We start from the raw sequence: 25,221 nt of genomic DNA on the forward strand, positions 1-25,221 counted from the left end.
GAAAGCCAGAATAGAGGGGAAGGCCTAGCCTATCAAAGACTAGCATCTTCAAGCAGCTCCAAGCATCTTGCAGCATGTAGAAGAGTAAAGAATAGCAGTTTATATTTAACAAGCATGTTGTAACATCAACGGCCAGAGATCCTTCCTCGACTCCCTACGAGAAAGCAATCTCGGAGCCACATATCCATCACATATCGCAAGTATCCATTTCTAGTTATATAAGATCCTACAAGTCTGAACGTCCATTACCGTGGACACGGTATTCAAATATATATCTTCCCTGCAGGGCTGCACCACGTTACCCAACACGCTCGATCACTCTGGCCGGACACACCTTTCTGGGGTCAATGCCCGTCCTCGGAAGATCAACACATCGTAGCCCTACCTAGGCTCAGCAGAGAGGTCCCCGCCGGTCTACATCCTAAGTGCCCCGGGGTCTTGGGCCCATCGCCAGTTGCACTCCGGGTCATTGCGAGCAGGGTGGATACTAGCATCGCCTCGGATAGCCAGCACGATCCGACCGTGCCGTAGTGTTGAACTGGACGTCTGACAAAGCTTCGGCTGATACTGCGACGTCGAGGCCCATATCTATTCTCGCGTGGTGGTTAGTGAGCAAAGGCCAAAGGCCAACTCAGAACAAATACCGAAACCTGTTAGTGCATTGGGGGCTCGCAGAGACGAGCGGAGACTCACGATAATGTGACCCCGTCGCCCCGTCTCATGGACTTACGGCAAGGGCCCAGACTGCCCGGCCGTGCCATGTAGAAAGCTCGCGGGTGCTCAACGGGCCCGCCCGACTTTCACATCAACTCACGGGTACCCCTCAGGGCCAACCCGACTTCAACAAAGGTCTCAAGTAAAGTCAAGGTAACCGTGTGTCCAAACATCATGGGGAAAACCTGAGGAATCACCCACGGAGGATTCCACTCGATGTAATCATCAAGGTGAACGTAAGAGGGACCACCCTCGAGGTTCACACTTGAGGTGTTGCACGACAGAGCCGTATCGGGAATGGTGAAAGAGGAAATCACCCTCGATGACCACGACCGAATAGCTACACTACAGAATTATCATTAGGAGTGCGTTATGAGGGATCACCCTCAGCACTCGATAGTAGCTCTGCAGAGTCGAGCAACAAAAAGGGGCGTGATGTGATGCGAGGTATCAGGCTCTGGTCCTCGATCACGTTGATCGAGTCATCGATGATGAAGCAGGGGCAACAATGACAATGTGGGGGTCACTGATGGATCACTAACCAACCTATACTAAGCAGTTTAGGATAAGCAGGTAAGGTACAATGAGCAGGTTACAAAAGCAGGCTATGCATCAGAATAGGAGCAAACAACAACAGTAGAAAAATCTAATGCAAGCATGAGAGAATGGAATGGGCGATATCGGGATGATCAAAGGGGGGGCTTGCCTGGTTGCTCAGACAAGAAGGAGGGGTCGTCGGTGACGTAGTCGATCACAGCGGCATCAGCAGCCGTCACGGGGTCTACCGAAGAGAAGAGGGGGAAGAAACTGTATATACAGAGCAAACAAGTGTATAACATGACAATACACAGAGCTAGGGGTGTTCTAACAAAGTGTTACACGATACCGGCGAAGGGGGATAACGTCCGGAAAGTTTTCCCGGAGTTAGGCATTTTCGGACAGACGAACCAGAGAGGAAAAGTTCGATGTTCGCTATCCTAGGGGCATGTGACAGATGAACGGGGAGCGTATTCGGATTCGTCTTGTCGTTCTGAGCAACTTTCATGTATAAAACTTTTTCATCCGAGCTACGGATTATTTTCTATGATTTATTATTGTTTTAGCCATTTTCTAAAATTATTATCAATTATTAAATTCGAGAGAAAATGAATAATTATGTCAGCATGAGGTCAGAGTGATGTCAGCAGTCAACTTTGACCTGTTGACCAGTCAAACTGACAGGGGTCCCATTGTCATAGAATGTTAGCTAGCTTAATTAGACAGGTTAATTAAGTTATGTTAATTAATCTAAATTAATTAAGTTAATTAATTCGTTGATTAATTAATTAATCCATTTAACTAATTTTAATTAATTTTTTAGGCCAGGGCGCTGGGGCCCATAGGCGAGTGGCAAAAGGCCAGCGGGCAGGGGCGGGTTAACGGGCGGGCGCCCGTGCCCGAGGGGCGCTACGCCCGGGCGAGGCCATGGCCTCGACGAGGCTAGCGGGGGCGCTGGCGTGGCGCGGCCTAGGGCCTGGCGCACGGCCAGGGGACGCGACCAGCCGCGAGAACTGCGGCAGGCGAGCAAGGCGTGACGAGCGCGAGCGGCGCTAGCAAGAGGAGGTGGGTAGGCGCGGATTGGGGCTGCGCGCGCGGCGATGCAGCGAGGCACGCCGGGCCGATGCGGGATGTGGCAGGCGTGTGGGGGGAGCAGGGCGGGGCATGCGCGCTGGCGATGTGAGCTGCGGCGGCGGCTTGACCGGGAACGGCCGGAGACGGCGATGGCGAGCGGCGGAGGCAACGCCAGAGTTCGGGCATGGGCGGATCCGACGATACACAGCACGGCGGAGCGAGCTAGTTAGCGCTACGGGACCCTACGCGCGTGCTGAGCACGACTGCGAGTTCGGACGAGCTCATCGGCGAGCGTGGCCACGACGAGGAGCTCGACGGAGGCGCTGTGTTCGGCCATGGCAGAAGCGGCGAGCTACGGGCGCAGAAAACGAGGGGTACGACGAGGGGGAGCACGTGGTGCTCACCGCCATTGCTGGGAAGGCCCGAGGGAGAGTCGAGGTGGCCAGAGTCATTGGCGAGCTCGCAGTGGCCGGAGCGGAGGAAGAAGGGTTGGCCCGGCGGTGAAGGGGCTCCCAGCTCCTGCGCGTGGGCATGGACGACGGAGCGGACGGCAGCGGTCCTCCTGGGCCCGTCAGCGTGGAGATGGGAGGCCGGTGGCCGCTTCGACGGTGCGGCGCGGCGACGGGCGTGAGCTGGGCTGCGAGCAGAGGAGGAAGGAGAGGGGGAGCGGGCAAGCGAGTGAGGTGGAGGGGGAAAGTGGACGAGGGGAGTGGGAGGGGAGCCCGAGGAGGCGCGGGGCTGTCGCCCTTATCCCCTCCCGGCGCTACCGGCGAGAGGGTGCGGCGGCGACCGCGGGTGCTATCGGGTGCGCCCGAGGAAAAGGGCGTCTGGTGCGGGGGAGCTGGGCTGGCTGCTGGGCCGACCTGGTGGGTCAGGTGACCAAGCGGCCAAGGGTGAGGGGGGGTTCTTTTCCCCTTTTTTGTTTTCTTTTCTTTCAAAAACTTTACTGTTTTATTTAACCTTAGAGCATTTAATCATTTTGTAAAAAGATGATTTCTCCACTAATATTACCAAATGATTATTTGCAACAACTTGAACAGTTTAGTTTGCATGTTTGATAAATTTGAATCTTGAATTTGATTTGGATTTGAAATTTGAAAGATGTTTGAAAGCCAATGAGGATTAGCAACAGTAAGAGTGATGACATGGCATCATTAGCATGGGTTTACTGTAGCATAATTATCCGGGCGTTACAAGAGGTTTATAGGGAGACACTCTTCGAGTTGAATCCGCAATGCATTCCATAGATAATCTGACTACTTTTTATGTTTTCATGAATCTCAGATTCTGAACAGCATCATAATGATTATGAGCTTGCACGCATGAAAGGAATAAAGCAGAACAATGTCATGGATGTCAAACTTGGCATTAAGGAACTGAAATCAAGTCTGGATGCAATGCAATGCAAACGCTCTCCACCTATAGATTCATGATCAGAATATGATCCTAACAGTGATTCTGAGCTAGAGGGATACCTAAGTCAATGTAGCTCCCTAGTGGAGGAGTTAGAGGAAGATGCCCTATCTTATTCACCCATCAAGGTGCTTGCTCTAACTTTCCAAGGTTATATTTGTTGCACATATCTTGCAACTGATGCTTTGCATTGCTTCTACTTTGTTGAACTACAATTAGCTTAGTTTACACATCGTGTATGTGAATACGCCCCGCCTATCCATTTTCAGTACATATTCCATCTGTCATCATACCATATTTATCCATTCAAATGATGTTCTTGTGTATCAGACGTTCAAAAGGAAGAGGGCAATTGCTGATCGTGGAGAAGCACAAGCAAAGTATTTGGAAAAGGTAGTGGCACCTGATAAATCAAATAGCCCATTAGGTGTAGTTGCAATATCACCTGACCCACAAAACACCCCAACTCTAGCAGACTCTAGCCCTACTACACTGGTCATTTCTGATGCCCCAACTCAACAGACCCCAACTGCAGCAAACATTATGATTATGCCAATTGACATAGCACCAGCTCTACGACGCAAAACCCCCATTCTAGCAAAGAGTACACCAAATCCAGTTGTCAAATCCCTTTTTGAACCAGAGAGAGCCCCAATTGCAGCAAATAGGACCCATGTTCCATTTCTTCCCAATTTAGAAGACAAAGCTTATATTGTTGTCAGGAACTTTCTGCGCATCTTTCCTTCATGGAAATATTATACCGCAGACACAGAACAATTTCTAGTCTTCCTCCGCAACTTACGCGTAAGTAATGTACTAATGTTATTCATGGTCATTACTGCATATGTTTCTGCTGACGGAAGACACAAGATTTCATTCTTTTAAATAGGCGAGGACCAAACTGGATTGTGAAGACGAGCAAGAGTTGGTTGCGCTTTTCAAGCACTCGTTGATGAAGTATCGTTCCTACTTGAGGCAAGCGCACTTCGATGGCAAGCCTCTAAACGGAATTTCTGTAAAGTCTCCGGTGCTACATTTATCCAACGGTGACTGGAATAATCTTGTTACACATTGGTCTCGGCTGCAGCGTAAGGTACTATCTATGATATCACATCACAATTTGAACTAAATTTCTGCATTTGCCTTAACGTCTCACTTGTACGAAAACTGTTAGCAGAAGAACATTCATTCTCAAGGGACCATAGAATCTCGCAACGATACTGCACACTGCATTGCTCTTGTGAGTACCTCTTGCCATGTATGACCATACTTACTTTCATAGTTGTTTTATTATGTAGCATCACTGCACATGTTAGCCTCGTTATCGTCCATTTGGTGGACATTATAAGATCCGTATGGACTCTTACATAAGTTTAGAATCAACCCAATGCTTTTGAAGAGGTTTAGCTCTGCAGTCCTCTTGTAAGGACTGAACGTCGTCTATCACTATACATACATTAACAGCGACTCCCTCCGTCCCATAATATAAGAACGTTTTGTACAGTACACCAGTGTTCAAAACACTCTTGTATTATGGGAAGAGGGATTGGTTCATTGTTAGCATTCTGCATCTTATCTCCCTCGCCCACCATTTACTAAAAAGATCAGATCTATATTTAATCTTACCAAAAAGTAGAATACACAGACAATGCCAGTGCAGAAGTGTAGCCCATTGCTCTTGTCAGTACATTTTGTCCTGTGATGCTTGTACTTCCAGGGATTGGTAGTTGATTATGTAGCATCAATCTGCATCTTATCTTCATTATCCTCTATCCCTTCTAGTATTATCATATCTATAATTACTCTCTACACAATGTAGAGTACAGGCAATGCTTCTGAAGAAGATTTTGTGCTGAAATTCTTGAGTTATCCTTCCCTTGACATGGAGAAGGGCATTATAGAGCCGATGTTAACTGTTAATGTAAGTCAGTCCTTCTAAAGCCTTTATCCTCAACTACTGTTTAATTTGCTCATACTCCCTATCGTTTACTGCTGTTTAGTTTGTTGTTTCTACTAAAATGCATGTTCGCAAGAACCGTAAGTTCTAAGTTTTACTTGTAAAACCAAATTCCTTATTCATAGCATGCACATTACTCAATACTCCCTATATGTATGCTTGTTTTTGTGGATCTATAATCCAGTGTGTGGTGAAGCAGCCCACGTTTGCACCTTGTCATCTCCTGTTTGATCTTACTGATGTGGCTGATGATATGAACAACATGCCATGCACATTAACCAAAATAGATACAATGATTTTCTTTGCCCTTCATCTATGCTTGTTATGTTGACATGGTAATCCAGTAGTGTGGTGAAGCTCCCTGCATTATGAACAATGCCAAATTATGCTATTGATATTTTGAACTTACTCTTTATTTTCTAATTTGAAATTGGATGGAATTGACAGCACAGTTATCATCTTTGTTTATACACGTGCAAAACCTGTCATCTCTCTGCTTTTTTTCAGGGTGATATGCCTGATGGCATGCACCAATCTGCTGAAGGTTGTGAGACAAACCCAACATATATTGCAGCAAAGAAGGCAAAACATCTTGAAGATAGCGAGACAACCCCAAAGTCTTGTCTTGATGTAGTGTTCAAGTTACTTGAGACTAGCAGTCAGACAAGTTGTCGGAATCAGTTCGACTTCTTCAGTCCGAAGTTCTAGCAGAAAGGCATTCTGCAACTCAACTTTGACTTGAAGTCCTATCTCTAAGAAAGATTGCGGTGAACACCAGTGAGAACCTCATCGCTAAACAGCTACACCTGGAAGCTATGACCGACATGCTAGGCCGGTCTCACAGCCTTGCTCAGCAGCTTGCGCAGCAGTTCCCGCGCAAGGCTAACCTTTCTTGAACTGTCTTGGAAGTGGTCTCGGTTCAGTATTATTTTGTTACGCTGCAATGGTGCCCAGTTTTTGTAATCCGCTTCTTCGTTGCGCGTTATGATCACTGGTGGCGAACTTCGATGCCCAGTGGATGTAATATTCCATAAATCCTTTATTGTATAGTGTAGGTTTATTCTTAGTTACTATGCCATAATTTCTTTATTGTATAGAGTAGGTTTGTTCTTAATTCCTACTAGTTATTGCCATCATTCGCTATCTGAAAAAAAATCTGATGTAGTCGCCGAAACATTCGCCTCTAACGGGCCTGGTGTTTAGCGGGCCACAATTGAGCCGGCCTGCATCTTTCTTGGGCCCGAATCATTGGGGACTTCACACTTTGCGCGAGGCCCACAACTTACACCGGCCTATATTTTAGTTGGGCCTTTTCTGGACCCAGCGCTTAGTTTGGCCCAGGTAGCGTTGGGCCATTAACAGGCTGAATATTGTACTGGCCTGTTACGGCCGAGATTAAACCATGGGCCTTTAGCAGGCCGAAATGCATATTGGGCCTCAATTTTCACTAGTCGTCGACGGGCCTTCAGCAGGCTGAAATGTAGACCGGGCCTTTTTGGGCCCAGTTATATCACGGGCAGTTACCAGGCCGAAACATATCTCGGGCCTTAGTTGGCCCACTGATATCATGGGCGTTTAAGAGGCCGAAAGCTTAGTACGGACATTAACGGGCCGAATTATGCGACAGGCCTTTAACAGGCCCAAAGTCACGTTGGGCTTAACTATTGCCACATTTATCACGAGCCGTTTGTGGGCCTGATGTCCCGTCGGACCATATATGGCCCATGGGCAGCACAGGCCATTCCCAGGCCGAAAGTCACACCGGGCTGAAATGGGCCCATGTCTACATCGGGCCACTAACTGGCCGAAAGTCACTGGGCTGTTATTGGGCCCAAATATTTGGCGAACAATTAATGGGCCAGTTCTGGCTTTGGGCCATAAATGGGCCCAAATATTTGGCGAACAATAAACGGGCCAGATCTGGCTTCGGGTCATAAATGGTCCTTTATTAAGCAGGCCGTTATTGGGCTGGCACACTAGTACCTGAGTAAGTACTACGGGACATTGACTGGCCGCTCTTTTTAACCTATATGGGCCTCTTTTGGGCCGTGCCACGTGTCGACGTATCATAGGCGCTTTGGGTCCAATGAGTGGATGACATCTGTCCTAACCGTGAGCCGACATGTGTTTCCTCCAGCCAATCATGATTTTACACGTGGAAAATCCCCATTGGTCGGGGCTGTTAACGGGTTATCGGATCCAAAACCGGACCTGATAGCTTAACGGCGTTCCGTTACGGTGGATGCCACGTGTCGGTCACCCTTGACGAAAGCACTTCTTTTTGACATATGACATTAGTACAGGAAGAGTTAAGAACAATAATGGATGTCCTAAACAACAAGCAAATGGTGAAAGAAGGAAAATCAGAAGAAAATGATGCGAGGATACTTTAGCACATCCAACAGACTTGAAGGTGAAAATACAGAGATTCCACTTGTTAGCTATGAAGACATCCTTTTAGCAACAAATTCTTTCGTTGATTACAACTTTCTTTGACGTGGAGGTTTTGGCAAAGTTTACAAGGTAGCTGAAAGTGATACTTACAATAGAACATGTTTATGATAGAATAGGGAACAAACATAATTACCTTTCAACTATTATCTGACTCAAGAAAGCCCCCTTAACTCTCAATATGCTTTGTTTATCCAAATCTAAAAGTGCTCCAAAAATCAATGTGGATGATGTGGCATCTAGTTGGATAAGTAGATGACTTAGGATCATCAAGAAAAAGATGATCACTTCGGCACTCGTCACCATCATCATTATCATTGTTGTTGTTTCCTAACAATAAACACATCTTCTAGTCGATGCCAAATTAATGAAAAATGTCCATCTTGATACCACATTGGCCCAAATCCACGTGTCTTAGGACGAGTTGAATATTTGCACTAGTTTTGATATCCAAGCTTACAAGCATTTTACAATTAAAAAATATCTCCTGGGCTAGAGTTAAAAGGGGCTAAATGCACTTCTTCATGTGAAAGGGTAATTAACTACATAAGTCAAAAAAGTTGGTTTCGAATTCGTGCTCAATTCATTAATATGCCCTCATGTAGGGCACACTGGAAAGTGGAAATGAGGTTGCTGTAAAAAGGCTTAGTAAGAGTTCCGGACAAGGTATAGTGGAGTTCAAAGAAGTGATGCTAATTGCCAAATTACAACACAAGAACCTAGTCAGACTTCTTGGGTGTTGCATACAGGAAGATGAGAAGCTATTGATCTACGAATACTTACGTAAAAAAAAGTTTGGATGCCTTTCTTTTTGGTATGTGCTTGTTCATTGATCACATACTATTAAATTCTTGCATTAACCAAATTGATACTCATAATGAATAGCCTTGTTTCATATTGGCCGTGAAAGATTCTGCAAGAAAACATGTGCTTGATTGGTTGACACGATTCAAAATAATTAAAGGAGTAGCAAGAGGCCATCTTTATCTTGATCGAGATTCAATATTAACAATAATTCACAGAGATCTTAAAGCAAGCAACATTTTATTGGACATAGAAATGGCTTCCAAAATATCAGATTTTGGTATGGCAAGAATTTTTGGTGCAAACCAGAATCATGCAAACACTACATGGGTCGTCGGTATTCGAAGTAATTGAAAGAGGCAAATGACAAGTAGTAGAATAGTTGTTCTCATTGATAGGATTTCTTACAATATATACATCCCGTAGGGATGCGATGATACAAAGGGACGCGAGAGCGTCGGGGCAAAGGACGCCAAGGGAAAGGGTGCGTCGGTTGCCATCAGGAAACTGTACAGCAGTTAACAAGGGGAGATTCCCTTCTAATTAAACATGCGTTTAATTCTAACAGTCGGGACATAGTAAGTAACCAGTGAACTAACAAACCCATAGAACTTTAGTTTTTACGATTATGTGCATAATACTATATACATTCCTTGCTGACTTGTTGCATGTTTTAAATAGTGGTTACATGTCGCCTGAATATGCAATGGGAGGTGCCTTTTCTGTGAAATCAGACATTTATGGCTACGGTGTTCTTATCTTGGAGATTGTTAGTGGCATGAAGATCAGCTCGCCTCATCTCAGATCAAACTTTTCTAGCCTTATAACCTATGTAATTATTATGGACGATGTGCAATTATCAATAACATGTTAGGCCCCTAAAAAATAGTAACATGATTTTGTTTTATTGGCCAGGCATGGATATTATGGGAAGAGGGGAAAGCAACTGAACTAGTGGACTCTTCAGTTGTTGCAAGTTTCCCACTTCATGAAGCTTTACGGTGCATTCACGTAGGACGCTTGTGTGTTCAAGACCATCCCAGTGATAGGCCACTAATGTCATCAGTTCTATCTATAAAAGAAAATGAAAGTGGACTAATTCCAACTCGAAAGCAACCTGTATATTTTACTATAGGTAATTGTGAAGGTGAAGAAGCAAGGGAGAACATTGAGAATTCATTGAATGCAATTAGTATCACAACACTTGAGGGCCGTTAGATGTTGTCACTTTTAGTGTGCATGAAATCTATTATAGCTGGTTGTATGGTTTATGAGTTTACTCTCTATGAACTGAATTTTGAATAAAAGGGTGTATTGGTGAATTTAGTGAAGGAAATATTCCCTCGAGGCAATAATAAAGTTGTTATTTATATTTCCTTATATCATGATAAATGTTTATTATTCATGCTAGAATTGTATTAATCGGAAACTTAGTACATGTGTGAATACATAGACAAACAGAGTTTCACTAGTATGCCTCTACTTGACTAGCTCGTTGAATCAAAGATGGTTAAGTTTCCTAGCCATAGACATGAGTTGTCATTTGATAAACGGGATCACATCATTAGAGAATGATGTGATTGACTTGACCCATTACGTTAGCTTAGCACTTGATCGTTTAGTATATTGCTATTGCTTTCTTCATGACTTATACATGTTCCTATGACTATGAGATTATGCAACTCCCGAATACCGTAGGAACAATTTGTGTGCTACCAAACGTCACAACGTAACTGGGTGATTATAAATGTGATCTACAGGTGTATCCGATGGTACTTGTTGAGTTGGCATAGATCGAGATTAGGATTTGTCACTCTGATTGTCGGAGAGGTATCTCTGGGCCCTCTCGGTAATGCACATCACTATAAGCCTTGCAAGCAATATGACTAATGAGCTAGTTGCGGGATCATGCATTATGGAACGAGTAAAGAGACTTGCCGGTAACGAGATTGAACTAGGTATTGAGATACCGACGATCGAATCTCGGGCAAGTAACATACCGATGACAAATGGAACAAAGTATGTTGTTATGTGCTTTGACCGATAAAGATCTTCGTAGAATATGTAGGAAACAATATGAGCATCCAGGTTCTGCTATTGGTTATTGACCAGAGATGAGTCTCGGTCATGTCTACATAGTTCTCGAACCCCTAGGGTCCGCACGCTTAACGTTCAGTGACGATCAGTATTATGAGTTTATGTGTTTTGATGTACCGAAGGTTGTTCGGAGTCCCAGATGTGATCACGGACATGACGAGGAGTCTCGAAATGCTCGAGACATAAAGATCGATATATAGGATGGCTATGTTTGGACATCGGAATGGTTCCGGGTGAGTTCGGGCATTTACCGGAGTACCGGGAGGTTACCGGAACCCCCCCCCCCCCCGGGAGTGTATGGGCCTTATTGGGCCTTAGTGGGAGAGAGGAGGAGGCGGCCTAGGAGGGGGTGCCCCCCCCAAGCCCAATCCGAATACGGAAGGGGGCCGGCCCGCCTTTCCTTCCTCCCTCTCCTACTCCTACTTGGAAGGGGGGAATCCTACTCCCGGTGGGAGTAGGACTCCCCTAGGGCGCGCCATAGAGAGGGCCGGCCCTCCCCCTCCTCCACTCCTTTATATACGGGGGAGGAGGGCACCCCATATACACACAAGTTGATCATTGATCTCTTAGCCATGTGCGGTGCCCCCTCCACCATAATCCACCTCGGTCATATCGTTGCAGTGCTTAGGCGAAGCCCTGCGCCGGTAGCTTCATCATCACCATCATCATGCTGTCGTGCTGACGAAGCTCTCCCTCAACACTCTGCTGGATCGTGAGTTCATGGGACGTCACCGAGCCGAACGTGTGCAGATCGCGGAGGTGCCATACTTTCGGTACTAGGATCGGTCAATCGTGAATACGTACAACTACATCAACCACGTTTTCATAACACTTCCACTTACGGTCTACGAGTACGTAGACAACACTCTCCCCTCTCGTTGCTATGCATCACCATGATCTTGCGTGTGCGTATGAATTTTTTTCAAATTACTACGTTCCCCAACAGTGGCATCCGAGCCAGGTTTATGCGTAGATGTTATATGCACGAGTAGAACACAAGTGAGTTGTGGGCGATAATAGTCATACTGCTTACCAGCATGTCATACTTTGATTCGGCGGTATTGTTGGATGAAGCAGCCTGGACCGACATTACGCGTACGCTTACGCGAGACTGGTTCTACCGACGTGCTTCGGACACAGGTGGCTGGCGGGTGTCAGTTTCTCCAACTTTAGTTGAATCGAGTGTGGCTACGTCCGGTCCTTGTTGAAGGTTAAAATAGCACATACTTGATGAAAAATCGTTGTGGTTTTCATGCGTAGGTAAGAACGGTTCTTGCTCTGTCAGGACTCCGATCCTAAGCCACATCGATCTAGCATGTAACACATCATATCACTTTGCGGCCTCACGCATGGTATTCCCACGGGTGCCACCTTACCTGGCCCGGGACCGTTTGCGCCTTTTGGCTCACGTATATGATAGTGTGGCTAGCATCCATATGACAGAGAACCCAGGCCGACATGACTAGTCATGAACCCAAAGTGGCACTAACTTACAGGGACAAGCATACATGACCCAGCAACGAATGTGTCGGTCATCAGCGAGTGAATTCGGGCTGTAGCAACTGGGCCAGCAGGACTCCGGGAATCCGGGCTGTAGCAGGCTAACAGGACTCCGGAAGACACCGCGTGACATTTCCCCGAAGGGACAGACACAGGATCGAAGAAGGACACATGTCGGCCAGTCTAAGTGTTCCAGAGCAGTAGCAACTGGGCTAACAGGACTCCAGTAAACCGGGCTGTAGCAGACTACCATGGCTCGGTGGAAGCACTAGACTACATTTCCCCATAAGAGAGGCTACCAGGGATAGACAACTAGGTTGTCGGATCCCACACATACCAAGCATTTCAATAATACACACAATATGCTCGATATGTGTAAATACAACATGGCATCACAACAAAACTCTATGACTCAAAGTATTTATTCAATAGGCTCCGAGGAGCGAGATATTACAACCATGGGTCTCATTACCCAACATTCAGAGCATACTAGTCAAAGCACATGCGGAAGCTTAACATCTCTGAGTACAGACATCTTCAAATGAAAAAGGCTGAGAAGCCTGACTGTCTATCAGATCCTACCGAGGGCACAAGATCATAGCTGAGGTATCAAGCTAAACGTCGAAGTCCACATGGAACTACTAGCGAGACTGAAGTCTCTCTGCAAAAACATAAATTAAGCAAACGTGAGTACAAATGTACCCAACAAGACTAACATTATCAACAAAGGGATGGTGGGGTTTAACTGCAGCAAGCCAGCTTTGACTCAGTGGCTAACCTGAACTACTACTGCAAGTAACTCTTTGAGGTGGCGCACACGAGTCCACATATTCACCTTATCAATACACCACTATGGATCCGCTCCCGTCTCCCTACCAGAACGCCATCCATAGCACTCACGCTTATCTTGCGCATTTTAGAGTATCCACTTTCACTTGTCTATGAACTGTATAGGCAACCCAGAAGTCCTTTACCGCGGACATGGCTATTCGAATAGATCATTTATAACCCTGCAGGGGTGTACTTCTTCACACACACTCTCGCCACTTACCACCATGTACACGTCGTGTATCTCGGCAACCTTCAAGTGGAAGCCTGGCGAGGGAGTCGGCAACGACCTGACTAACCACATGCTACCACTTGAGCACTGCGTTGGTTTTCCCTTGAAGAGGAAAGGGTGATGCAGTAAAGTAGCGTAAGTATTTCCCTCAGTTTTTGAGAACAAGGGTATCAATCCAGTAGGAGAACACGCTCGAGTCCCACGCACCTACATAAACAAATAAGAACCTCGCAACCAACGCGATAAAGGGGTTGTCAATCCCTTCACGGTCACTTACGAGAGTGAGATCTGATAGATATGATAAGATAATATTTTTGGTATTTTTATAATAAAGAGAAATAAAGATGCAAAGTAAAATAAATGGCAATGGAAATAGCTAAGTGTTGGAAGATTAATATGATGGAAAATAGACCCGGGGGCCATAGGTTTCACTAGTGACTTCTCTCAAGAGCATACGTATTACTGTGGGTCAACAAATTACTGTCAAGCAATTGATAGAATTGAGCATAGTTATGAGAATATCTAGGTATGATCATGTATATAGGCATCACGTTCGCGACAAGTAGACCGAAACGATTTTGCATCTACTACTATTACTCCACATATCGACCGCTATCCAGCATGCATCTAGAGTATTAAGTTAAAAGAACAGCGTAATGCTTTAAGTAAGATGACATGATGTAGAGGGATAAACTCATGCAATATGATATAAACCCCATCTTTTTATCCTCGATGGCAACAATACAATACGTGCCTTGCTGCTCCTGCTGTCACTGCGAAAGGACACCGCAAGATTGAACCCAAAGCTAAGCACTTCTCCCATTGCAAGAAAGATCAATCTAGTAGACCAAACCAAACTGATAATTCGAAGAGACTTGCAAAGATAACCAATCATACATAAAAGAATTCAGAGGAGATTCAAATATTGTTCATAGATAAACATGATCATAAACCCACAATTCATCGGTCTCAACAAACACACTGCAAAAGAAGATTACATCGAATAGATCTCCACGAGAATCGTGGAGAACTTTGTATTGAGATCCAAAAAGAGAGAAGAAGCAATCTAGCTAATAACTATGGACCCGAAGGTCTGAGGTAAACTACTCACACATCATCGGAGAGGCTACGGTGTTCATGTAGAAGCCCTCCGTGATCAATGCCCCCTCCGGCGGAGCACCGGAAAAAGCCGCAAGATGGGATCTCACGGGTACAGAAGGTTGCGGCGGTGGAATTAGGTTTTTGGCTCCTGTTCTGATAGTTTGGGGGTACGTAGGTATATATAGGAGGAAGATGAACGTCGGTGGAGCAACGTGGGCCCCACGAGGGTGGAGGGCGCGCCCAGGGGGTAGGCGCGCCCCCCTGCCTCTTGCTCTCCTGGTTGATTTCTTGACGTAGACTCCAAGTCCTCTGGATCACATTCGTTCCAAAAATCACGTTCCCGAAGGTTTCATTCCGTTTGGACTCCATTTGATATTCTTTTTCTGCGAGATACTGAAATAGGCAAAAAAACAGCAATTCGGGCTGGGCCTTCGGTTAATAGGTTAGTCCCAAAAATAATATAAAAGTGTATAATAAAGCCGTTAATCATCCAAAACAGAATATAATATAGCATGGAACAATAAAAAATTATAGATACGTTGGAGACGTATCAGGCATCCCCAAGCTTAATTCCTGCTCGTCCTCGAGTAGGTAAATGATAAAAACAGAATTTTTGATGTGGAATGCTACTTTAGCATAATTTCAATGCAGTTCTTCTTATTGTGGCACGAATGTTCAGATTCAATAGGATTCAAGATAAAAGTTTAATGTTGACATAAAAACAATAATACTTCAAGCATGCTAACTAAGCAATTATGTCTTATCAAAATAACATAGCCAAAGCAAGATATCCCTACAAAATCATATAGTCTGACTATGCTCCATCTTCCCCACACAAAATATTCATATCATGTACAACCCCGGTTTTAGCCAAGCAATTGGTTCATACTTTTTAACGCGCTTCAGCCTTTTCATCTTTTACGCAATACATGAGCGCAAGCCATGGATATAGCACTATGATGGAATAAGGTATAATGATAGGGGTTATGTGGGAAGACAAAAAAAGGAGAAAGTCTCACATCAACGAGGCTAATCAACGGGCTATGGAGATGCCCATCAATTGATGTGAATGCAAGGAGTAGGGATTGCCATGCAACGGATGCACTAGAGCTATAAGTGTATGAAAGCTCAAACAAAAGAAACTAAGTGGGTGTGCATCCAACTTGCTTGCTCATGAAGACCTCGGGCATTTGAGGAAGCCCATCATTGGAATATACAAGCCAAGTTCTATAATGAAATTTCCCACTAGTATATGAAAGTGACAAAACGAGAGACTCTATCATGAAGATCACGGTGCTACTTTGAAGCACGAGTGTGGTAAAAGGATAGTAACATTGTCCCTTCTATCTTTTTCTCTCATTTTTTATTTGGGCCTTCTCTTTTTTTGGCCTCTTTTTTTTAGTCCGGAGTCTCATCCCGACTTGTGGGGGAATCATGGTCTCGATCATCCTTTCCTCACTTGGGACAATGCTCTAATAATGATGATCATCACACTTTATTTACTTACAACTCATGAATTACAACTCGATACTTAGAACAAGATATGACTCTATGTGAATACCTCCGGCGGTGTACCGGGATATGCAATGAATCAAGAGCGATATGTATGAAGGAATTATGAACGGTGGCTTTGCCACAAATACGATGTCAACTACATGATCCTGCAAAGCAATATGAAAATGATGGAGCGTGTCATGATAAACGAAACGGTGGAAAGTTGCATGGCAATATATCTCGTAATGGCTATGGAAATGCCATAATAGGTAGGTATGGTGGCTGTTTTGAGTAAGATATAAGGAGGTTTATGTGTGATAGAGCGTATCATATCACGGGGTTTGGATGCACCGGCGAAGTTTGCACCAACTCTCAAGGTGAGAAAGGGCAATGCACGGTACCGAAGAGGATAGAAAATTGCAGAAAGGTAAGTGTGCGTATAATCCATGGACTCACATTAGTCATAAAGAACTCATATACTTATTGCAAAAATTTATTAGCCCTCGAAGCAAAGTACTACTACGCATGCTCCTAGGGGAAGGGTTGGTAGGAGTTAACCATCGCGCGATCCCGACCGCCACAAAAAGGATGACAATCAACAAATACCTCATGCTCCGACTTCCTTACATAACAGTTCACCATACGTGCATGCTACGGGAATCACAAACTCCAACACAAGTATTTCTCAATTTCACAATTACTCAACTAGCACAACTATGACATTAGCACCTTTATATCTCAAAACAATTATCAAGCATCAAATTTCTCATGATATTATAATTAAAGCAAATTGCCATGCTGTTTTAAGACTCTCAAAATAATATAAGTGAATCATGAGAGATCAATAATTTCTAAAAAATACAACCACGGCCATGCTCTAAAAGGTATAAGTGAAGCACTAGAGCAAAAACTATATAGTTCAAAAGATATAAGTGAAGCACATAGAGTATTCTAATAAATTCCGATTTGTGTGTGTCTCTCTCAAAAGGTGTGTACAGAAAGGATGATTGTGGTAAACTAAAAAGCAAAGACTCAAATCATACAAGACGCTCCAAGAAAAACACATATCATGTGGTGAATAAAAATATAGCTCCAAGTAAAGTTACCAATGGAAGTAGACGAAAGAGGGGATGCCTTCCGGGGCATCCCCAAGCTTTGGCTTTTTGGTGTCCTTAGATTATCTTGGGGTGCCATGGGCATCCCCAACCTTAGGCTCTTGCCACTCCTTGTTCCATAATCCATCAAATCTTTTACCCAAAACTTGAAAACTTCACAACACTAAACTTAGCAGAAAATCTCGTGAGCTCCGTTAGAGAAAGAAAACAAAACACCACTTCAAGGTATTGTAATGAACTCATTCTTTATTTATATTGGTGTTAAACCTACTGTATTCCAACTTCTCTATGGTTTATAAACTCTTTTACTAGCCATAGATTCATCAAAATAAGCAAACAACACACGAAAAACAGAATCTGTCAAAAACAGAACAGTCTGTAGTAATCTGTAACTAACGCAAACTTCTGGAACTCAAAAAACTCTACCAAACTAGGACGACCTAGAAAATTTGTTTATTGATCAGCAGAAATTGGAATCAATATTTTATCACGTTCTGGTGATTTTTAACAATTGTTTTCGTGAACAGAAAGTTTCTGGAATTTTCAGCAAGATCAAATAACTCTCATCCAAGAAGATCCTATAGGTTTAACTTGGCACAAACACTAATTAAAACATAAAAGCAAATCTAAACAGAGGCTAGAACAAATATTTATTCCTAAACAGAAGCAAAAAGAAAAAAAAACTAAAATAAAATTGGGTTGCCTCCCAACAAGCGCTATCGTTTAACGCCCCTAGTTAGGCATAAAAGCAAGGATAGATCTAGGTATTGCCATCTTTGGTAGGCAATCCATAAGTGTCTCTCATAATTGATTCATATGGTAATTTAATTTTCTTCCTAGGAAAGTGTTCCATGCCTTTCCTTAACGGAAATTGGAATCTAATATTCCCTTCCTTCATGTCAATAATTGCACCAATCGTTCTAACGAAAGGTCTACCAAGAATAATAGGACATGAAGGATTGCAATCTATATCAAGAACAATAAAAATCTACGGGCACATAATTCCTATTTGCAACAATAAGAACATCATTAATTCTTCCCATAGGTTTTTTAATAGTGGAATCCGCAAGGTGTAAGTTTAAAGAGCAATCATCAAATTCACGGAAACCTAACAAATCACACAAAGTTTTTGGAATCGTGGAAACACTAGCAACCAAATCACACAAAGCATAGCATTCATGATCTTTAATTTTAATTTTAATAGTAGGTTCCCACTCATCATAAAGTTTTCTAGGGATAGAAACTTCCAACTCAAGTTTTTCTTCATAAGATTGCGTCAAGGCATCGACGATATGTTTAGTAACAGCTTTATTTTGGCTATAAGCATGAGGAGAATTTAGCACGGATTGCAACAAGGAAATACAATCTATCAAAGAGAAATTACCATAATTAAATTCCTTGAAATCCAATAGTGGGTTCATTAATATCTAGAGTTTTGATCTCTTCAATCTCACTTTTACCAATTTTTGCATCAAGATATATAGACTCCGAATTTTTGGAACGCCTTCTAGGTAAAGGTGGCTCAAATTCAGTCCCATCATTATCAAGATTCATATTGCAGAACAAAGATTTAATAGGAGACACATCAATAACTTTTAGATCTTCATCTTTATTTTCATGAAAATTTTCCGGTTTAGCGGCCATCTTATTAACTAAGGTGGCCTGCTTATCCGAGATTTCAGCTATTAATTTTTCGAGATGAGCAATCTGAGATTTCAAACCATAAAATTCCTTAGACATATCATCGAGCTCTTTATTCATATATCCCATAAATCTTTTTTGTTTTTAAGCTCGTTCCTAAAGAAATTATTATGCTCAAATTGTAAAGTCATAAAGCTCCTGATGTTGCTTTCGATCTCTTCTAACCTTTTAAGGTGAAGATCACCAAATTTAGGTAGAGCCATCGTGACAAGCAAGAAATCCAACACACGAGCAAAGAAGAAGCAAGCGAAAAAGAGGCGAACGGAAAAGAGAGGGCAAATAAAACGGCAAGGGTGAAGTGGGGGAGAGGAAAACGAGAGGCAAATGGCAAATAATGTAATGCGAGGGATAAGAGTTTGTGATCGGTACTTGGTATGTCTTGACTTGACTTGACTTGGCGTGAATCTCCCCGGCAACGGCGCCAGAAATCCTTCTTGCTACCTCTTGAGCACTCCGTTGGTTTTCCCTTGAAGAGGAAAGGGTGATGCAGTAAAGTAGCGTAAGTATTTCCCTCAGTTTTTTAGAACCAAGGTATCAATCCAGTAGGAGACCACGCTCGAGTCCCACACACCTACACAACCAAATAAGAACCTCGCAACCAATGCGATAAAGGGGTTGTCAATCCCTTCACGGTCACTTACGAGAGTGAGATCTGATAGATATGATAAGATAATATTTTTGGTATTTTTATAATAAAGAGAAATAAAGATGCAAAGTAAAATAAACGGCGATGGAAATAGCTAAGTGTTGGAAGATTAATATGATGGAAAATAGACCCGGGGGCCATAGGTTTCACTAGTGGCTTCTCTCAAGAGCATAAGTATTAAGGTGGGTGAACAAATTACTGTCGAGCAATTGATAGAATTGAGCATAGTTATGAGAATATCTAGGTATGATCATGTATATAGGCATCACATCCACGACAAGTAGACCGAAACGATTCTGCATCTACTACTATTACTCGACACATCGACCGCTATCCAGCATGCATCTAGAGTAGTAAGTTCAAAAGAACAGAGTAATGCTTTAAGTAAGATGACATGATGTAGAGGGATAAACTCATGCAATATGATATAAACCCCATCTTTTTATCCTCGATGGCAACAATACAATACGTGCCTTGCTGCCCCTGCTGTCACTGGGAAAGGACAATGCAAGATTGAACCCAAAGCTAAGCAGTTCTCCCATTGCAAGAAAGATCAATCTAGTAGGCCAAACCAAACTGATAATTCGAAGAGACTTGCAAAGATAACCAATCATACATAAAAGAATTCAGAGGAGATTCAAATATTGTTCATAGATAAACTTGATCATAAACCCACAATTCATCAGTCTCAACAAACACATCACAAAAGCAGATTGCATCGAATAGATCTCCACGAGAATCGTGGAGAACTCTGTATTGAGATCCAAAAAGAGAGAAGAAGCCACCTAGCTAATAACTATGGACTCGAAGGTCTGAGGTAAACTACTCACACATCATCGGAGAGGCTACGATGTTGATGTAGAAGCCCTCCGCGATCAATGCCCCCTCCGACGGAGCGCCGAAAAAGGCCCCAAGATGGGATCTCACGGGTACAGAAGGTTGCAGCGGTGGAATTAGGTTTTGGCTCCTGTTCTGATAGTTTGGGGGTACGTAGGTCTATATAGGAGGGAGAAGTACGTCGGTGGAGCAACATGGGCCCCACGAGGGTGGAGGGCGCGCCCCCCCTGCCTCGTGCTCTCCTGGTTGATTTCTTGACGTAGGCTCCAAGTCCTCTGGATCACGTTCGTTCCGAAAATCACGTTCCCGAAGGTTTCACTCCGTTTGAACTCCGTTTGATATTCTTTTTCCGCGAAACACTGAAATAGGCAAAAACAGCAATTCGGGCCGGGCCTCCGGTTAATAGGTTAGTCCCAAAAATAATATAAAAGTGTATAATAAAGCCCGTTAATCATCCAAAACAGAATATAATATAGCATGGAACAATCAAAAATTATAGATACGTTGGAGACGTATCACCACACAAGTCTCCAGTCTAGGTTTATCGCCTATTCGGGTTCCATCCGCGAGGAGATCTGGTCGGGGTTTCGCTCACAGCCCCAAACGATGCGTGCATGGTTCCCGAGACACCAAACGGGCGCCCGGTACACCGGGCCACGGTGTATCTACCGCATCATAGCCCACTCCTAGGGTCAGCGCTACGCACGGCCTCCAACACATATCCTACAAACACCAAAAACTAGTTGCAACTCCTGGACAGAGATCAAGGCGAATAATAAGTCTAGAGGGTCCATTGGTTTCGGCCGCAATGCATGGTAGTAGCTGTTCATGGATCACAAACACAGAACTCAGTTCCTGAGGACGGTTTCAATGAGACAACCCACCATGTACTCCTACATGGCCTCTCACCGCTACCTTTACCAAATCGTGTTCACACACTTAGCTCTCAACAGTAGAACATGTTCACACACCTCCAATTCATCCCCGATGAATCAGACCTAACTCAACTCTAAGCAGTAGCAGGCATCACGACAAGCATGAATGAGTAGGCACATCAGGGCTCAAACAACTCCTACTCATGCTAGTGGGTTTCATCTATTTACTGTGGCAATGACAGGTCATGCAGAGGAAAGGGGTTCAACTACCGCAACATGTAACAGTTGAATCGTTGTTGTCCTAATGCACTAAAAGAGAGCAGGAGCGAGAGAGTGGGATTGTATCGGAATGAACAAGTGGGTTTTGCTTGCGTGGCACTTCTGAAGATATTATAGCTCTTCATCGGTGTCATCGAACTCATCGTCGGAAGCACGTCTATCGAGAGGTGACAAATACCGGCAACAGAGAAGGAAAACACAATCAATGCAATGCACGATATGATGCATGATCATGACATGTCAATATGCTGTGTTTTGAGCTAATGCAACTAAAACCAGAAGGGTTTGGGTCATTTTGAACCAAAGGTTCAACCCCAAATTCAAATTATGATTTTAGCTAGTGCCTTATCATGTTTTGCACTAAACAGCAAGGTTAAGTTGATTAAACATGCATGAAACTAGTACAGATGGAAAGATTGGATTTTTCTGATCATTTTCATATATAAATCTTTGCATTTGGAGTTACAGATTAATTTCTATGAATTTTTTGAAGTTTGTGATATTTTCTGGAATTTCCTGAATAAGAATAAATCTAGAAAATACTTATTGCGTCAGCATTGCGTCGTTGTGACGTCAGCAGTCAATGGAGACGGTTCTGGTCAAACCTAACCTGTGGGTCCCGTCGGTCAGTGACTAACCTAACTAATCTAATTTAGTTAGCGTAAAATTAACACTAATCTAGTTTTGCTAGTGGCCAGGGGCCCACACGTCAGTGACCCAGGGGGGTCAAACTGGGGTCAACCCGGGTCAAACTCGCCGGAGTTGACCCGGGGCTCGTCGCCGGTGAGGGAGTCCTGGATAAGGGGGTCCTCGGACAGCCGGACTATATCCTTTGGCCGGACTGTTGGACTGTGAAGATACAAGATTGAAGACTTCGACCCGTGTCCGGATGGGACTCTCCTTGGCGTGGAAGGCAAGCTTGCCAATACGGATATGTAGATCTCCTCCCTTGTAACCGACTCTGTGTAACCCTAGCACCCTCCGGTGTCTATATAAACCGGTGGGTTTAGTCTGTAGGACAACAACAATCATACCATAGGCTAGCTTCTAGGGTTTAGCCTCTACGATCTCGTGGTAGATCAACTCTTGTAATACTCATATCATCAAGATCAATCAAGCAGGAAGTAGGGTATTACCTCCATCGAGAGGGCCCGAACCTGGGTAAACATTGTGTCCCCCACCTCTTGTTACCATCCGCCTTAGACGCACAGTCCGGCACCCCCTACCCGAGATCCGCCGGTTTTGACACCGACATTGGTGCTTTCATTGAGAGTTCCACTGTGCCATCATCATAAGGCTGGATGGCTCGCCTTCTTTTCAAGGACAACATCACCTCTGGGGGAGCTCTGGCTATAGGCCAAACTCTCCGACTAGGCGGTTTCGTCATGACCGCCTGTTCGGCCGCTGCGCCGACGATGACTTCTCGGGTCATCCAAAACAGCCTCCACTTCAGCTCGGGACTCTCCGAGCAGTTGGATCCAATAGAGCTCTCTTCTTTGAACGAGCTCTTGGATCGCATCGCCGCTTTGGGAGTCGCTATGGACTATGATCAGATCGGGCTTAAACCCGACCAAAGGGAGATCGACTCCCCGATGGTCACCCATCATATAGCGGTGGTGGAGCAGTGCGGCGATTCTTCCTCTATCTTGAGGACAAACTATGTCCGGATTCCCGAGCTCTCTGAGCCGGATACCCGTCTACGGGAGGACATCGCCCAAACCCTGAACCTAGAATCAGGCAGCGGGCCAGACCTATTGGGCAACATCCCGGAGCCCGAACTGCCAAGATCGGAAACTCCTCCGCCCCTGGGTCTCAGATCGGGTCAAGGTTCGGACTTAAATCCACCCACCCACCCAGATATAAACGATCTTTCCCACATTAGACAAGAGCCCCGGGAGACAGTACATCACTATTCGGCCAGATTCCTCCTTGTAATGAACAACGTCACGGACTATCGCGAGGAAGACGCAATTTCATTCTTTTGCAATATTGCACGGCAAGGGAATCCTCAACGCCATAAGTCGCAGTGACATAGCACACTTCGCTGACTTGGCGGCCATAGTACGGAAGTACTATGCGATGGAAAGCGCCTGGAAAATCCAAACACAATTTTGGGATAATCCGGCTATGACAAAACCCCCAGTCCGAACTAAAAGGGTGCACTCTCGTAAGTCACCCGACCCAATTACAAAGAAGCAAAAGCCCACTACAGGGCGTAGAACCGTATTGTAGGGATGGCTTAATGGGCCATGCAAAATTCACAGTACAGCGGATACCATACCAACACACAGCCTTAGAGCATGTTGGGTACTCTGGCAGGTGGCCCAAGAGTGGTGAGGATCTCCTCATTAACAATACTGCAGAACACCATCCCGTGGAGAACAACAATATAGTATTGACAGTCTTCGAGACCTTCGCCTCAAATAATAGGCGTAAACGAGCACTCCGCAGCCTTGCCGAAGTCTGCCACGTGGCAGCAATAAATCCATGGAACGACGCGGCTATCACCTTCAATGCCAGTGACGAACCTAAATTCCGAACAGCCCGAGCACCAGCCGCCTTGGTCCTTAGTCCAATTGTGGATGGCTTCCGGCTTACTAAAGTGCTCATGGACGGCGGCAGTGGATTAAACCTCATCTATGAGGAGACTCTTCAAAAAATGGAAATAGACAGAAACCGCATTGAGCAAAGCAGCACGACCTTCAGAGGAATCATCCCTAGTCGGGAGGCATGATGCGCTGGGAAAATCACACTAGATGTGGTATTCGGCACGCCGGAGAATTATATGTCCGAAGAAATCACATTCCAAGTGGCCCCGTTTAGTAGCGGATACCACGCCCTTCTAGGGCGGGAGGCATTCACGATCTTCCAAGCCATACCCCATAACGGGTCCATGAAACTCAAAATGCCCGGGCCCAATGGAATCATCACTCTAGCTAGTGATCCGGACATAGCACTCCGCGCCGAAAACAAAACAGCCGCACTGGCCCTCGAGGCATTATCCGAAGCCCTCGTGGCCGAGGAATTAACTATGCTGCGCTCCATAGTGGATAGGGACGACGTGATACTCGATAAAAGATCCAAGTCCACCTCTTTCAAAGCAGCGGATGAAATAGTCAAATTCCAAGTCCATCCAACGGACCCTACAAAAACAGCATCCATCGGGGCGCAATTAAACCCCACAGTAGACGCTACACTACGGGAGTTCCTGCGCGAGAATTGGGACATATTCGCCTGGCATCCTTCAGACATGCCAGGAATCCCACGCAGGCTGGCCGAGCATAGCCTTAACATTCTAAAGGGATTCAAGCCGGTCAAGCAGACTCTTCGGCGTTTCTCTGAACCTAAGCGACAAGCCATGGGAGAGAAGTTAGCCAAGTTACTGGAGGCCGGATTCATTAGAGAAATAAAACATCCGGACTGGCTAGCAAACCTGGTGATGGTACCAAAGAAGGATAAATCCTGGCGCCTATGTATCGATTTCAAGGACCTTAATAAGGCTTGCCCCAAGGATCCCTTCCCCCTCCCCTGCATCGATCAACTTATCGACGCTACTGCAGGACACG

The 25,221-nt window shown here is 44.7% G+C and overlaps 1 pseudogene; it reads left to right on the top strand.

The window, feature by feature from the left end:
• LOC123055985 (receptor-like serine/threonine-protein kinase SD1-7) overlaps nt 1-10,133 on the top strand; it is a 104,413-nt pseudogene extending 94,280 nt beyond the window's left edge.
• The last annotated feature ends 15,088 nt before the right edge of the window (nt 10,134-25,221 follow it).

This window comes from Triticum aestivum, chromosome 2D (assembly GCF_018294505.1).
Source record: "Triticum aestivum cultivar Chinese Spring chromosome 2D, IWGSC CS RefSeq v2.1, whole genome shotgun sequence".
Lineage (NCBI taxonomy): Eukaryota > Viridiplantae > Streptophyta > Magnoliopsida > Poales > Poaceae > Triticum > Triticum aestivum.